The sequence below is a fragment of the Crocodylus siamensis genome, chromosome 1 (genome assembly GCF_052110815.1).
Source record: "Crocodylus siamensis isolate JL-2025a chromosome 1, ASM5211081v1, whole genome shotgun sequence".
Taxonomy (NCBI): domain Eukaryota; kingdom Metazoa; phylum Chordata; order Crocodylia; family Crocodylidae; genus Crocodylus; species Crocodylus siamensis.
In genome coordinates this window covers 36,048,394-36,062,927 of record NC_143395.1, presented here as the reverse complement: position 1 = coordinate 36,062,927, position 14,534 = coordinate 36,048,394, and positions in this window count along the sequence as shown.

Here is a 14,534-nt window from a genome sequence, read left to right as displayed (position 1 = left end):
TGGGACTTAAACATTTACTTAAGCATTTTGCTTATTCATCACCTTCAGTTTTACTGTCAGTGTGAGTTCACTTTTCACTTTGCAGGAAGTTTTCCAAGCCCCACCCCTACAGACTTCCCAGGACACAGTGCACTTCTCTAGACTTGGAATTGGGACTTGAGGATTTGAGTTATAATATTTTTGGTGAAAAGCAGTGGAAAAATACAGCTAATACCTTAGCAAATTACATTGCTTTAACAAAAATAGCTATAGTTTGCAACACAGTGGTCTGGAAGGAAAATATTGATGAAGACAAAAAGGTTCATGTCAGAGATTACCGTACTGTACCTTAGAGCATTTCAGTGTACAAATGGATTTGGTATCTGCTTTCTGACTTGATACAGAGTCACCTAGTTTGGTAGATGCCAGGAGTACTATAGTGCCAGAGCACTACACACAGTATCAGTGATAGATGTAGTTTGAAAATGCTTAGAGATTTTCTCTGTTACCTCTCCCCTCTGTCTCTCCATACTCCACAGCTCTGGTTCCACTCTGGCCTTAGGCACAGAACACACAGTTGCTCTGACTGTCCCCTCTCCTCCCTACCAGCCACTCAGCAGTTGCAGTAGTGGTGACCCTGGTCCTGCCTGGGCCCTGGAGCTGGAATCCAGGTCAGAGCTACCCCACTGCTGCCAGTGCTGTGCAGCTGGAGCTGAGGATGGTGGTGGAGCCATGGAAGTAAGCAGCAGTGGGGGGTACAGAGGCAGGGATGAGGGGTAGGCAGAAGTCAAAGGCTGTGAGGGACAGGTGGTGGAGGGTTAGGAGCCTGCTATGTCTCCAGTTCCAAAGCCAAGTTGGAGCCCTTCAGAGCTGTAGCAGCTGCCTGCCTCTCCAGCCTGTACTCAAATCCAAGATGGACTTTTCCCCACCATGTTAAATCAGGACGAAAACCTTGTCTTGGAGTTGAGTAAATATGATGTCTACTGTAGTTACATCCCCATCAGAATGTACCACTTATGAAATGGGAAAAAAAAACATTTTGAGAACTATGCCACCAGCATTTCTTGCCTGGAAATGTAGATTTTCTGTAACATTAGTAAGCAATGACTTGACCTGCAGAATTCATTCAGCTATTTATCTAAGGAATATGTGCAGTCTTGTTTGCATACAAATAAATTTCATTAGTGTTAATTGTTCAGGTAATTATCTCAGTTTTTAAAATCACAGTCTTCACCCTGCATTTTTCATTAGAATGATCTTTTGTACCCTATTTTCACTTAACAGTTATTCAGGATAGGTATCCAACTATGATGTTTTCCTTAATTATATATTTACCAACCTGCATAATTAGCCCTATTCAACCTTACACCTTTCAGTGGCTGAAATATGTATATATAATGAACTGTGTCCCTGCCATTTGAGAAGGCATTCTGAAGCTCTCACCCTCTTTAGCAAAGTAAGCAGTTTTTTCTTTGGCTACATGCTAGAATTTCCTGGGCAAGCACTTATCAGTGAGAGACAGTACCCTTTACCCTCTCCTTATTTCATTTGGAAACTGGAATTACAAGGGTATGGATTCTTTTCATTATTCAGCCACTGACTCACTGTTTGATGTTAGTCAAGTTGCTTAAATTGTCTGTGACGGCTAGTCTACATAGATATTTTTGAATAAGTATTCCATGTTAAATTCACAACCTTTCTTCATGTTCAAATCAGCCCTTAGTTATATAATAACACTTGCATTTGATAAGCATTGTGAAATCCGGAGATAAACGTATTAGTATAATACACAGTAAGTGCCAAATATTATAAAATGTTTATCTAATATCATTAAAAAAAAAATCAAATTTAGATTATAACCAATAGCCCTCTACAAGATCTTTTTCAGTGGCTTTGTAGATTGTAGAGACATGTCATTTCAGGCTGCAATTTTGTCATATTTCAACAGCCAAGTGTTTGAGACCTATTCAGTACAGGGGATACCACATGGTAATGATTCAGTAAACCTGATTGCTCTCACTTACACTGATTTTAGACAAGTGTAACTTAATTGGCTAAGTTATATGAATGTAGAAGCTAACTTTGAAGGAGGCACTTTCCATTTGAATTAACATTGAACCAAGGCCACATAATGACATTAGGATCATTGATTTTTTTGGAAATGTTTGTATGAATTATAAAATATGCTTCTGACCATTTTTGTTAATCAAAGAATCAGTGGTTCTCTTTGAAAGAGTAGATGTGCTATACTCAGAATCCCTAGCAAATTCTAATTTAATTGACTTGATTCCATAAATACAAACTGTCCCTTCTTTTTTTTCACTTCCTGTCTTAAACTGATGCATGCTATGTGTCCTCTGAATCATATGCCAGATGTGATTCCAGAAAGGCTGTATTTTTCAGAGGTGGCAGATGATAGTTTGATAGTTTGTAAAATGCTTAGAGATCCTTCACAATGAAAAGCAATGTTTAGATATATGGTATTTTCATTATGATAAGTTGGTACAGTATGTGAAATAAAAACAGCAGCACAGGAATTACAACAGTGAAATAAAGCTAGATCTGCTATCCTTTTATTACCTTGTCTGTAACTGTAGCCTAAACACCAGATGTTTCAGAAGGAGATTTTATCATATACTTTGTAAAAAAAATATAGCTTTACAGTCATTTTGTGGAATAAATCCATCTAGTAATACAAGCATTAGACTAAAATATGGAATCAGTGTAAGTTATCCAGGGCATCTCACATAATATTGTATCAGCAATGTGTACCTCAGTAAAAATCTAACTGTACAACCAGATATAATATTCTTTTTTTAAAACAAGCAGTTGAATGAAAAAGAAAAAACCCTGGACAATCTAGTTCTACTGTCTCTAATTCAAAAGTAAGTAAGTAGAAGCAGGTCCTGTCAGACCAACCTGGTGGCCTTCTATGACCAGGTCACAAAATCCTTAGACGCAGGGGTAGCAGTGGACATAGTCTTTCTGGACTTTTGGAAGGCCTTCGATACTGTCTCTCACCCCATTCTCATTAAAAAACTGGGAGACTGTGGTGTTGACACCTACACGGTCAAATGGGTCACTAACTGGCTGGAGGGCCACACACAGAGAGAGGTGATGGATGGGTCATTTTCGACCTGGAGGGATGTGGGCAGTGGGGTTCCACAGGGCTCGGTCCTCGGGCCCTCACTGTTCAACATCCTCATCAGTGATCTGGATGAGGGGGTAAAAAGCACCCTGTTCAAATTTGCTGATGACACTAAGATGTGGGGGGACTTTGGCACACTAGAAGGGAGGGACAAGCTGCAATCGGACCTAGACAGGTTACAGGGGTGGAGGGATGAGAACAGGATGGGTTTCAACACTGACAAGTGCAAGGTGATGCACCTGGGGAGGAAGAATCAGCACCATACCTACAGGCTGGGGAACTCCCTTCTCATCAATGCAGAGGCAGAAAAGGATCTTGGAGTCATCACTGATGCCAAGATGAACATGGGCTGGCAGTGTGGGGAGGCACTCAGGAAGGCCAACCGTACCTTGTCATGCATCCACAGATGCATCTCGAGCAGGTCCAAGGAGGTGATCCTCCCTCTCTATGTGACACTGGTCAGGCTGCAGCTGGAGTACTGTGTCCAGTTCTGGGCACTGCACTTCAAGAGGGAAGTGGACAACATGGAGAGAATCCAGAGGAGGGCCACTCGCATGATCACGGTGCAGCAGGGCAGGCCCTACAAGGAGAGGCTATGGGACCTGAACCTGTTCAGCCTCCAGAAGAGAAGGCTGAGGGGGGATCTAGTGGCCATTTACAAACTAGTCAGAGAGGACCAGCAAGCATTGGGGGAGTCCCTGTTCCCCCGAGCACTCCCAGGAGTGACTAGAAATAATGGTCACAAGCTGGCAGAGGGTAGATTTAGACCAGACATCAGAAGGCACTACTTCACGGTCAGGGCGGCTAGGATCTGGAACCAACTTCCAAGCGAAGTAGTGCTGGCTCCTACCCTAGGGGTCTTTAAGACAAGGCTAGATGAACACCTTGCTGGGGTCGTTTGACTCCAGTACTTTTTCCTGCCAAGGCAGGGGGTCGGACATGATGATCTGCTCAGGTTCCTTCCGACCCTACAGACTATGAAACTATGAAGTCCTTATGGTGATTTCACTTGAATGTGCTTTTTGATCAAGACTCTTTTTCTACAATCCCTCATAGTTGAGGATGATTGTCTCCCATGATTGTCTTATCTGTGCATCCAAAGACAGCAGATGAGGCCAATCCAGGATCAACAAACTCTACTGCAGCTTGGACATGTGTTTTCTTCTGCGTTGGGTGGCACTGGATTTTTTGTTTAGTCCATGACACACTGTTACTGTTACTGTTGCTCCCATTTTTCCATCTCCTGTTGTAGTTGTTGTGAGGTTTCAAAGTACTGAATGCTTTTCCTCCATTTGGGGTGGTGTTAGGGTAGCTGGTCAGATTTATCTTTAGTTGCACCAGTTTGAGTAGCGAGTTACAGTATTGTCTGAACCATCTTTTGTTTTTCTGTTTCTGCTTTTTGGTATTTGCATGGTTAGCTTATAGCCTTAAGTTAGCTTAAATGTTGTTTCTTATCATTGTGAAAAGTCCTTCTAACTTAACATACTCTTAGCCATATTATCAGCTCAAATTAAGTGAACTTGGCACTAACCAATTGAATCAGAGGAATGAAATGATTGGATACATTAATGTAAGGTGATAAAGAGACCAATGGGCAATGCCTAAATTAAGATACTGGAAACAGACCAAATTAAGAGGTGTGCTTGTGATGGGTTTGTTGGGAACAAAGGAATGTGTTGGCAGGATGAAATATAGACAGTATGATGACTGCAGGGAAACCAATCAATGATATCCGGGAACAAAGAATCATCAGAGGAGTGGAGTGAAGTTGAAGGAAAGCATAAATGGGGACAGCAAGCAAATTAAGCATGTGTTGGCATCTGTCAAGCAAACAACTTCTGTCTGGATTGTACCAGCCATAACGATTATCTGACAGCCACCCTCTACTTTCAGGATTGCTGACTGGCCATCAGACCCTGTAGTGGAGTAAACAACATCTTCTAGGACTGGGTGAAACCATTGTACTAAGTGTTTTTATCTCTCTGTATATAGAAACTGCTAAGATAATATTTGTTGCATTAATAAAGTCAGATTTTAGTTGAGCTGATCTATGTTTGATACATTCCATGTTTACATTGGGTCAATTATGCTTTAACAATCCCTTAGTGCCATCTGGTGGACAGTTGGTGCACTAACAGCAGTGATGGGCAATAGTCTCCCACAAGTTGACATTAAATTTGCATTTTTTTAAGTTGGCCTTGAGGATGTTCCTGAAGTGCTCAAAACTATAAAATGCTATGTAAAAAGTATCCATTGAATGATTTTAAATGAGCAACCTGGGTTATTAGAAGCAGGACTTGTAACATTTCCTAATACAAGGTTGTCTCTCACTTATCATTAACTATCAGAGTCTGTATTAAGTTGCTTATAGCTTTTCCATGTATAACCATTCAGGGAGAAAATATAAGTGACAATTGTCAATAATAGGATGTATTTTTTAAAAACTTTCAGTTAAAACAGTTCATCCATTTTTTTTAAGAATGTAGATAGAGGAAAATATGCTTGCTTTCAGTGTTAAAAATTTTGCTAGCCTTTCCCCTAGAAAGCTCTAGTGTGATTCTGCTTTAAAGAGAGGATGTGCACTTGTTGAAAATATCCAATTTGTTGAAATTTTCACATGATCAGTAGAGTATGAGGTGTTTTAATTAGAGCAGCTCTCTAGCAACCACTCTAATTGAAACACACCTCTTCCACTCCCGCAGGAACTTCTGTATAAGCATCCAAAGAAACTAAGAGATAGAGTATGGGTGACTAGGATTGACTAGACAAGGGGAAGCAAGGGGAGACCAGGAATGGGAGTCTGGAAGGGTGTGACAAGGGCTTACTTGTCAAAGAGACTTGGACTAGGATCAGAGGCTTGAGGACTGGAGACTGGGACTGGCTGAAGAATCAAGACTTGTACAGGGAAACAGCAGGATAGAAACAAAATTGGGCTAGGACAGGTTGGACAGGACAAGACAGAAGGGGGTAAGCTCTTGGGGAAATACTCCCTGACATCAGAATTCCCTTTTGAAACAGAAAAGGAACTAAGTTTCCTCATCGTAACAGGGCTCATCTAAATGTGCCCCTTTTAAGCACACTTAGCCTAAAATCGCCATTTTAAGGTGCATTAAGCACATGGGTCTATATATGCATGCCATTAATGTGCCAGAAAAATGGCAATTTAAGTCCATGTTTGCCTAAATTTGATACCTGCATAAAGCACATATCAAATTTAGGCACAAATAGCTAAGTCACATTGTGTACATGTAGATGTGCTAATGTGCATTAATGTAGATGTAGATGTGCCATGTGTGCCAAAGGATAGACACCATGTTAATGCGCATTAGCACATCTACACATGCGCTAATGCGACTTAGCTATTTGCACCTACATTTAATGAGCTTTAATGCACATTAGTGCATCCACATGTAGATGTGTGCCTTCATTGCCTTAATGCACCTTAAGTAAAGGCACATTACATTTAGGCACACTCAACTACACATGTAGATATGCCCACAGTTCTACTGCCAGAAAGCATGGCAGAGTGGCACCTTGTAGACTAATTATTTCAGAAAGACATGAGATTTTGTAAGCAACAAAGCAAGCTGCTGATGTCTCTAAATTAATTTGTCTATAAGGTGCCACTCTGAACTGGAGAATCATGCAGTTAACTACCTCTCATGGTTTCCCTACTGTCAGAGAGATCTATAAAAGCCACTGGCAAAGCATCTGATAAATGTCTGGTCCACATAAAGGATAACAGCCTACTAATACGATTGTTTACAGTGGTATTTCAAGTAGCAGAGATATGTGTAGTCAGTTTAAAGGAGCCAATCCAGCTGATGATCCATGTAAGAGGGAGACAGTAAGATGCAATACATATTTCTGTTTTGTTTTGGTTTACCTTTTAAAGCAAAGCATTAGGAAATGACATAAAAACAAAGCTAATAGAGCATCCTTAAGGTTGTAATGTTAGTGTAATGTTACACAATGGAATTGCTGGTTTTTTTCAGTTCTCTCTTTTTAAAAAGCTAGGAAATTGCATACAAAAAACACATTAAAAGAGCATTCTTTAAGTTGTAAAGCACTCAAGCACCAAAAAATTAGCAAACGTTGGTTAAGGTTGCCTGTAAAACCTCAGTTTGACTCCATATTGTATATGCAGTATGTTATGGCCTTCAATTACATGATCATATACTATTTTTTTCCCATGACACCCAGCCTCATTCAGTGCATAGAATGGACAGTGTTCGCTTAAAGGCTCAGCTATTCAACCTTTATTTTTTCCATTGCATGACTTAACCATTATTTACTACAGAATATTCAATACTTACAACAAAAATGAATAATTTCCTTGCAGCTTTATTGTGGTATTCATCATAGTGTTTCACAAATGTTAATTTAATTTCACAAACCCTCTGGAAGGTGGGAGACTGGTGTGTTATCCCCATTTTGTACATGGCAAATAGGGACCAAAAGGGCACAGCTACACATGCCATTAGGGAGCACCAATAAACTGCGGAGTTTATTGCTCCACAGTTTATTGCTCCTGGGCATGCAGTTTACACATGCACCTGATCCACAGGACATTGAGCCAGGTCGCAGCAGCCCCAGCTGGCAGGAAGCCCAGGTGATCAGCCTGCTTGCCTGGGGCTGCTCTGACCTGACTCCGTGTGCTGTAGAGGGGATGGCTGTGCTTGAGGGTGCTAGCAGGCAGGCAGCCCCAACAGTGAAGTAGTCTCATGCCCCAGCCAGCCCAGTCAGCATCTACACATGTGATGCTATGCACAGAAAGCTCTGAAGCAGGGTAAATACAAGTCCTACCCTGTTGCAGAGTTTATTAGTTTTGTGCGCCCTAATACGGATGTATATGTAGATGCTGAGACATTTACTGTGCAGTTAATTAGTCAACTGTGCAGTAAACATCTTGTATAGACACAACCAGAAAAATTAAATTTGGAAGTACCCAGTAGTTTTGGTTGTCTAGTGTGGGATATGTAGGACCTGATGTTTCAAAGTACTTAGTATTATATTTAACTTTGTGGCCAAGGACAGACATTCCCTAAAAGCTGGAGTATGAATTGATTTAATCTTTGCAAGTTAATCTAACCTGCCTAGGTTGAACCAATTTCTAACAGGTCAGGTCTGGGAGCTCAGGTGATGTTTTCGTCGATCCTCCCAGTCTCGGGCTATGGGCTGAGGAGGGAGAGGAGGAGCCACGCGGTGAACCAAAGACTGCGGCACTAGTGTTATCAGGAAGGCTTTGGCTTCCATGACCACAGCCCGCTCTTTGGAGAGAGAGGCAGCAAGCTGCTGGGAAGAGATGGCCTCCACCTCTCTCCCCTGGGGAGGAGGCTCTTCTCAGCCAGGCTGGCTGACCTGCTCCACCGGGCTTTAAACTAAGCCCGCTGGGGGATGGGGGGACTACTGCCACTGCTGGCCCGCTGAACGGCCCCAGATATGTGGGGAGCCGGAGGAAAAGCAAGGGCAATGTTGGACCCCTGCTAAACCAGATGGGGCAACTGACAACTGACGCCCAGGAAAAAGTCAACCTATTAAATAGGTACTTTGCGTCAGTCTTTCATCAGTCACACGGGATGCCCATGCCTGCTATGGGACAGGGAGATCCGGGTGATGGGGATCCCCTACCCTCCATCAATCCTGACCTTGTGAAGGAACATCTTGAGAAGCTGGATACCTTCAAGTCAGCCGGCCCTGAAGATCTGCACCCCAGGGTACTCAAGGAGCTGGCGAGCGTCATAGCCCAGCCCCTGGCATGGATCTTTGAAAACTCCTGGTGCTCTGGTGTAGTGCCCGAAGACTGGAAGAAGGCCGGCGTGGTGCTGATCTTCAAGAAAGGGAGAAGAGTGGATCCGGCTAACTACAGGCCCATTAGCCTGACTTCTATCCTGGGGAAGATCTTAGAAAAGTTTATTAAGGAGGCCATCCTTGAGGGACTGGCCCAGGCTAACATTCTAAGGGACAGCCAGCACGGGTTTGTTGCTGGTAGGTCTTGTTTGACCAATCTCATTTCCTTCTATGACCAGGTGACCTATCACCTGGACGAGGGAGAAGAGATTGATGTCATATATCTTGACTTCAAAAAAGCTTTTGATCTGGTATCCCATGATCACCTCTTGGCCAAACTGGCCAGTTGTGGCCTTGGTTCCACCACGATCCGCTGGCTGGGAAATTGGCTTCGTGGTCGGACCCAGGGGGTTGTGATTGATGGCAGTCACTCATCGTGGTGCCCTGTGACCAGTGGGGTCCCTCAAGGCTCTGTCCTGGGACCCATACTGTTCAACATCTTCATTAACGATGTGGACATTGGAGTCAGAAGTGGACTGGCCAAGTTCGCTGATGACACCAAACTTTGGGGCAAAGCATCCACGGCAGAAGATAGGCGGGTGATCCAGGCTGACCTGGACAAGCTCAGCAAATGGGCAGGCGAGAACCTGATGGTGTTTAACACCGATAAATGCAAGGTTCTCCACCTTGGGAGGAATAACCTGCAGCACCCTTATAGGCTCGGCAGTGCTACGTTGGTTAGCACTACAGAAGAAAGAGACTTGGGGGTCATCATTGACCACAAGATGAACATGAGCCTGCAATGCGATGCTGCGGCTAGTAAAGCGACCAAAATGCTGGCGTGCATCCATAGATGCTTCTTGAGCAAATCCCGGGACGTCATTCTCCCCTTGTACTCGACCTTGGTGAGGCCGCAGATGGAGTACTGCGTCCAGTTTTGGGCTCCACAATTCAAAAAGGATGTGGAGAAGCTTGAGAGAGTCCAGAGGAGAGCCACACGCATGATCAGAGGTCAGGAAAACAGATCTTACGATGACAGGCTGAGAGCCATGGGACTCTTAGCCTGGAAAAGCGCAGGCTCAGGGGTGATCTGATGGCCACCTATAAGTTTATCAGGGGTGAACACCAGGATCTGGGGGAACATCTGTTCACCAGAGCGCCCCAAGGGATGACGAGGTCGAATGGTCACAAACTCCTGCAAGACCGTTTCAGGCTGGACATAAGGAAGAATTTCTTTACTGTCCGAGCCCCCAAGGTCTGGAACAGTCTGCCAGTGGAGGTGGTTCAAGCACCTACACTGAACACCTTCAAGAGTAAATTGGATGCTTATCTTGCTGGGATCCTATGACCCCAGCTGACTTCCTGCCCTTTGGGCAGGGGGCTGGACTCGATGATCTCCCGAGGTCCCTTCCAGCCCTAATGTCTCTGAAATCTGTGAAATCTATGAGACGTTCCCTCTGGACTGAGGAAATGCGGGCACATGCCTGCAGTTGCTCAGGCCAGGAGCTGGGGGGTGCTAGGGTATGCCCTTGGCTATAGTTAATCTCTGCTGGGGGAGCGTGACCACCCTGGGCACTAGCTTTGGCTGAACTGGCTGCGTAGGGGTTTAATTCCTTCCTCCTTGTCCTACTGGCAAGGACTTGAGCTGGGTTTGCTGGGTGCTCCCCCCTCACTGCTGCAGTGGTGGGCTGGCATGGCCCTTGAGACAGAGGGGGCAGGATGGGGGGTTATTCCTTCCTCTACCCCCCAGTGCCGCTGGGGGACCGCAGCTGGGTCTGCCTGCCCTGACTGCCACCACTCCCTGTTCGGGGCAAGTGGTGGAATAAGCCCCTTACTGCCTCCTCCACTGGATGCCAGAGGGAGTGGGAAAACCCCCTTTCCCTGCCCCCCACCTAAGGGGCCCTTCTGGCTGGTGTCTGGCCATGCCCCTGCCCAGCAGCTGCAGCAGCGAGGGGGAAGTGCTGTTGATGGGGGCAGGAGCCCCTGTCATAGTGTTAGGGAACAGTGAGCCCTTTCCTGAAAGGGGCTCCTTGCTGCAGGGTGGGTAGAGCTGCAGCAGACTGTGCAGCAGCACCAGCGCTTGGAGTGGGCCAGAGCCCTTTACAGTGCTGCTGTCTCTGCAGCAGCTTTCTTTGCCCCACAGCAGCTTTCCCTATCAGGAAGGGACTTATGCTCAGGGAAACCATGACAGGGGCTGCTGCCCGCATCGCTCCCCACTCGCCACTCCAGCAGCTGGGTGGGGGTAGGGCCAGACACCAGCTGGCAGGGCCCCTTAGATGGCAGGCAGGGAGCAGGGCACCACAGTGGGGTCTGCCTGCCCCCGCCACTGCTGCCGCTCACTCTGTGCCTGGGGCAAACAGTGGAATAAGCCCTCTCCATTGGATGCTGGAGGGAGCGGGGCAGGAGGGGACTTATTCTGCTGCTTTCCCTGGGTACAGAGCAAGCGGCAGTGTTGGCTGAGGTAGACAGACCCCGCTGCAGTATCCTGGGGGCAGAGGAGGGAATCCATCTGCTCCCTGCACCTGCCTAAGAGGCCCTGCCAGCCAGCATCTGGTCCCACTCCAGCTCCCACCTGTCCACTGGAGCAGGGAGTGACTGTGACAGGGGCAGCAGCCCTTGTCATGGTTTCCCCAAGTGCAAGCCCCTTCTTAGCAGGGATAGCTGCTCTGGGGCAAGGAAAGCTCCTGCAGACCATGACGGTGATGGCAGCACTGCAGGGGGCTCTGGCCCCTTCCAGACACCAGTGCTGCTGTGCACAGTTTGCCACAGCTCTGTCAGGAAGGGACTCATGCTCTCCGACACTGATGGGGCTGCTGCCCTCATCAAGAGCCCTGCCCCCTCGTTGCTGCAGCAGCTGGGTGGAGGTATGACTAGACGCCAGCTGGCAGGGCCCCTTAGGCAGGGAGCAGGGATGGAGTTTATTCCCCTTCCTTCTGGTGTCTGGCAGAAGGGGTAGTAGGGGTTTTATTCCACTGCTTACCCCAAGCAGAGAGTGAGCAGCGGTGGCGGCAGACCCAGCTGTGGTCCCCCGGAGGAGTGGGGGTAGAGGAGGTAATAACCCTGCTCTCTGCCAAGACAATTAAAGGCCTGGGCATGATTTCTCTTTGCTCTTCACCGTTGTCCTCTTCAGCTGTTCACAGTGAGACCAAAGCTTTAGAAGATCTGAATTCTCCACTTGCTGAGTTTGATAAATTTTTATGTGCTCTTTGTACTCGTTCTGAAAGAATGTGCAAGTCAGAGGTTGATGTTATACACTAATAGATTTACACTGGATAAATCAAGATCAGGATCTGGTGCTAAATGGCTATTCAAGGTATAGAGTGATGTGGACTAGGAAGGCTGGACACTCTTAGGAACTTTTCCCTCTTCTATTCACTTCTGATGAATGAGTTATTTAGCAGCCACTGTTGAGGAGCTATAATGATCAACAGAGAATATATGGTGCCAAATATTATTTTCACATTGATTTAGGGGTTTTCAGAAGGAAATTTCATATCTATTTTTCAGCAACTCTTCAGGAGCAGCAGTGCTGCTCTGAGTGAAAGGAAGGAGGGTCAGGTGGTTAGTGTACTAGTGTGGGATGCAGGAAACCTGGGTACACAACAGGTAAGCTGCTTTGCCACAGACTTCCTGTATAGCCTTGGGCAAGTCCCATAAGGTAAAACTGCCTAAGTGTCTTAGGCCCTGGACAGACACAATAAAAGTCTTCAGAAAAGGCTGCAGTGCTCTAAAAATAACCCTGGAGGAAACAACTACTGGAAGTGTTCTGAAAATGACAGGGGGGTGGGTTGGTTTTCCAGCATCCTACAGTATTCTGCTTCCACTGTTCATGGGAGCAGGAGGGAAGAGCAAAGTGGATAACCAATGAGCACTCCCTTGTGTGCTTGGCTGTCTCTGGGGCTGGAGAACTGGAATCCCACCACTCCTCTCTGCAACATCTCCTGGATATAGCAAGGAGTGCTCCACTATCCATAGCAATCTCCAGCAGTTGGAGAGATTAATGCTTGCTTCTCCATCTCCAGAACCAAGCGACTGAGGGCTGAGCACACAGGACGGCACTCTCTGCTGTGGGAAGATGACAGAGGGGAGCCATAGGACCAAGCAACCCCCTATTTCCCCCTGGTTGCAGACCACACTGCTGGCAATATTGAAGACCTGTGGTGAGGGGCATGGCAAGAGCTTTCCATAGCTGAAATGCTCCATATGTGAAGGCTTCAAAACATACCAGCTTTTGAAGTTCTTCAAGTATTATCTCTGTCCAGGCCCCTAGAAGCTTAGGTCAGATTTTCTAAAATGATAGGGTAAGTTTACAGTTCACTGAGGGATGTTGGCTGTTTTTTGTGAGCATACTTGTTGTAGCTTGGTGACTGGGTAACAGCAACAGTAAGGAATATAGAAGCCTACTAGGGACCCTTTGTACTTATTCAGCTTGCTTGCAAGCTGCTGAATCTTTAAGACAATTTTTACTTAAACTAGTTAGTTTAAAGCTGGGACATGCCTAAATGTGCTGCAGTTAAACTTCTCATTGTGTGAAAGTATTCAGGCCATGTATTTCATCCTTATAGTGTAGCTGTTCACTGGTACCGCTGTTGCCCTGTGGGGTCAGCCAACTCTCAGGATCTCAGTATTGTGCAGTTAGACAGCAGGGTGTGACACAATTGCACATATACAAACACACAAAGCAATTAGGTGCATACACACACACACACACACACACACTACCAACTCAGGCACATACACATCCAAACCAGCCTAGGTACATGCATACCTATCACCAATTCAAGCACATACACTATACACCCCAAAAGTTAGACAAAAATCAATTGTCCATACCTGCACACTCAGTACATATCTACACACACTCACCTGTTCACACACATACAACCCACCTAAACATACACACAGGCAAGTTCCTAACTTGGATGGTACAGTGTGTATGTGTGTGCTTGGGGTACCTGGGATTCTTGGGGGAATGTTAAGGTGAGAAAGAGAGAGTTAAAGCATAGGGAGTAAAAGTTGCCAGAACTGGGATTAGAACCAAGAGACTAGAGAGAAGCTGGCTGAGGAACTGAAGCTTGGGTTTACTTAAGATCAAGTGGCCCCAGGGTTACTCAAGGTCACTGGTGCAAGGGGGAAAAAAAAAAAGCCTGGTAGCAAGGAGAAGACAGCCAGGAAAGAAACCGAGGCAGAAACCTGGTTGCTCAGGGGAAAAGGCAGTGGGGATAAGACAGTGGTAAAGAAACAGGGGGGTTGAAGGCAGAGAGGAGCTCAGGACAGGTGTTGGAGGTGGCAGTGAGCCAGAAGCAGGAGAGGGAGAAATGAGACAGAAGTTAGAGGGGAAGGAGCAGAAATTGGCACAGGGCCAGACTGTAGTAAAGCAAAACCCAATTCAGGGGTCCAAATAACAGTTTTATTAAACAGACAACATGCTACACAGCCCCATGACGTTATTGGCGCGCACACACACACTCACACACTAGCAGCAGGAGAAAGAGACTCAGTGGAAGGGTTGGAGTCCAGGTAGGGAAGAGAAGCAGAGTCCAAGTCCTTGGTTGAAGATGCAGGGTGTGTGTGATAGCTACCTATCCAGGCTGGAAAGGGGTCTTTGTCCAGTAGG